Genomic DNA, 3,470 nt, shown 5'->3' on the forward strand with positions numbered 1-3,470 from the left:
TTAAAAACTCGTCATGTATAGCGAAGTTCAGCGGGATTTCATTTTCAATTCTAAGTCGTGCTCACTCTATATTTCATTGAAATCACAATAATACAAATTATCCATCCTCATAAAGAAAAAAATCAGAAGAATTAAATTATTTTCTAATTGTTGTTTTTATGAGTGAAAAAAAAAACATATGTTCCCACACCGGGAATCGAACCCGGGCCGCCTGGGTGAAAGCCAGGAATCCTAACCACTAGACCATATGGGAGAACGCTATACGCTATGATAAATTATATGCTATTTAAAAGTATAAAGCCAGCAGCTAATATTGATTTTTTTTTTTATCAGCAGCCAATTAATAGAATGTTCGCGATCGGTTCGTATTCACCTAACCGCAGGTGACACAAGGACAGAAAGTGAAAAAAGTAAATCACTTTGTTTTATTTATATATTCGTGACCTATTTGACTCAAAAATGTTGTTGGCGTCCTTCCGTCTAGATAGACGATTGAGAATCGCGCCTGAAGGTTGTCATGAGTGATTGCAACTGTTGCTGTGACTGAGCAGACCGATGGGGGAGCGGCAGATTCTGTTGCACTTCCCGCAGGGATACCCTCTGTCATGCTCTGCGGATGCTGCGACTGATGCTGTCCTTTTACCCCTGCCTCTCTTCTCCTCCCACTGTTCATTTTTTTTCTCCTCGCTCAGCTGGACACACTATTTGACTTTGACCCCCCCCCCCCAGGAGTCATGGTCTTCAGCATAGGATTCGAGATCAACAGTGTAATCTATACATTAATATCGTAATACCTTTTACGTACGTGTGTCACGGTTTCCAGATTATAAACTATTTGATCGGGAGATCCTATTTATTAAAAATTTCAATAGGCTACTAAGAACATTAAATTATTAGTATATTGATACACTAATTTCGTAGTTCATAGTATATTATCACCTTCTACCCTCCTTTATTAATATATAGGATCTCCCGATCATCGAAACCTAGCCATAAAAATTATTTAAGATTATATATTTTATATATAAAAAAAATATATAAAACGGCCAATTTAGCAACAGATAATTGGGCATCTGAAATTTAGGCAATTTTAGCCAATGTACGCAGTTATTGAATATAAGCCGCTGAAAATAGACTTTAGGAACGTTTTTGTATGAGGCATAATTTTAAATAAGGTCTACGCATCCCGAAATAACATTTACCCATATATTTAAAAAAAAAAAAAAATTATTGTCTCCTAAAAGCAAATGATGTATGTTGTCTCTAGGTGTTCTTGCTGAGGACACGGTTTTTGTATTATTATTGTATTTTAATTTCGTGGAAATGGGATTTTAATTATCTATATATAAATAAGATGGCGTGCATGTTATTTATTTTATGTCATGCTTACATCCGAGTGATTGTCGTTTAATTGTTATGGTAATAACGAACAAGTTTTTTTCCGAACACAAAAATATTTGAAAATCGAAACATTTATTGTATGAAAATGTATCAAAATATAACTGTAAAGACATTTATTGAAAAGTCTGCGTAAGAAAATATAATTTTAATAAAATAATAATGTTTGAATTAAAGCAACACTGTATGTTTTTTCTCCAGAAAAATTTGTTGAATTAAGTTAAAATTGGATTTTTTCCCCGAACAATTTACTAATTTCAATGAAATATATTTTTTAAATTAAAGTAATATTGGATTTTTCCCGAAACATTTTTGAATTAAAATAAAATTGTCATTGTAACCAAAAATATTTTATTTTTTGTTGAAATTGTATATCATATATTATAATATTAATTCTTAACTTAATGAAATTGTATATCATATAGTATAATATTAATTCTTAACTTAATGAAATTGTATATCATATATTATAATATTAATTCTTAACTTAATGAAATTGTATATCATATATTATAATATTAATTCTTAACTTAATGAAATTGTATATCATATATTATAATATTAATTCTTATCTTAATGAAATTGTATATCATATATTATAATATTAATTCTTAACTTAATGAAATTGTATATCATATAGTATAATATTAATTCTTAACTTAATGAAATTGTATATCATATATTATAATATTAATTCTTAATTTAATGAAATTGTATATCATATATTATAATATTAATTCTTAATTTAATGAAATTGCATATCATATATTATAATATTAATTCTTAATTTAATGAAATTGTATATCATATATTATAATATTAATTCTTAACTTAATGAAATTGTATATCATATATTATAATATTAATTCTTAACTTAATGAAATTGTATATCATATATTATAATATTAATTCTTAACTTAATGAAATTGTATATCATATATTATAATATTAATTCTTATCTTAATGAAATTGTATATCATATATTATAATATTAATTCTTAACTTAATGAAATTGTATATCATATAGTATAATATTAATTCTTAACTTAATGAAATTGTATATCATATATTATAATATTAATTCTTACTTCAATGAAATTGTATATCATATATTATAATATTAATTCTTAATTTAATGAAATTGCATATCATATATTATAATATTAATTCTTAATTTAATGAAATTGTATATCATATATTATAATATTAATTCTTAACTTAATGAAATTGTATATCATATATTATAATATTAATTCTTAACTTAATGAAATTGTATATCATATATTATAACATTAATTCTTAACTTAATGAACAATTTGAATGGAATACGTCCTCTGTTCTTTGTACGAGAAGCGCCACCTGGTTACAGTTTAGTGAAATGCACAAAACTGGCGCAGTCTATGTAATGCAGAAGTGCCAAGGTTTTAATAAATAAATAAATAAATAATGGTTCTATCGAAAAAGCGTCATATTTCATCAAGTATTTTTTTTTTTTTTTTACAGCGAAAAAACAATTTTTTTATGATACCGGACAAAAGTTTCTATTTTTAGGAAGAACAGCTAGTATTAAAGATGGGGAGGGAGTGTCGACGCTGTCAACTGAGTTATCTCTCTGTGGCCTGTTAAAAAATCCAAGATGTCTACCTTCAACGCAGTGTCATAAAAATGTGTTTTATCCGCTGTAAAAAACAAACAAAAAAAAAAAACTAATCGATCAAACTAAGTGAAATTTTTTTCGGAGATCTTCAGTCCATAATGGATACGTACAATATAACCTATATTTTTTTCATTTTTTAATGTCTTGGTTAAACTGTACAAGTACATTAATAATTAATAAAGTTTGATCAAATTAAGTTGAACTCAAGACTTGCACTAAATTTGGTACTGGTCAAATATACCAGCATCCTTTTTCCGTTTCCTTCATTTTGATTGCTTTTACGCTTTTTCTTCATAGTGATGGTCCGATCTTAAAAGGAATCTCCGGTAAAAATGGACAAGGTTGGGCATAATGCACACGCAAAGCTTTCCAAGAAAAAAAAAAAAAAGAAAGGGGGAGATTTTCCAAGAAACAT

The 3,470-nt window shown here is 27.0% G+C and overlaps 1 non-coding gene across 1 annotated transcript; it reads right to left on the minus strand.

Moving 5' to 3' along the window:
* Positions 1–181: 181 nt before the first annotated feature.
* Trnae-uuc (transfer RNA glutamic acid (anticodon UUC)) lies at positions 182–253 on the minus strand. The gene has a single exon. It is a non-coding gene; the product is annotated as a tRNA-Glu (tRNA).
* Positions 254–3,470: the final 3,217 nt, after the last annotated feature.

Source organism: Euprymna scolopes, chromosome 44, assembly GCF_053919585.1.
Source record: "Euprymna scolopes isolate OS-2025 chromosome 44, ASM5391958v1, whole genome shotgun sequence".
NCBI classification, from domain to species: Eukaryota; Metazoa; Mollusca; class Cephalopoda; order Sepiida; family Sepiolidae; genus Euprymna; species Euprymna scolopes.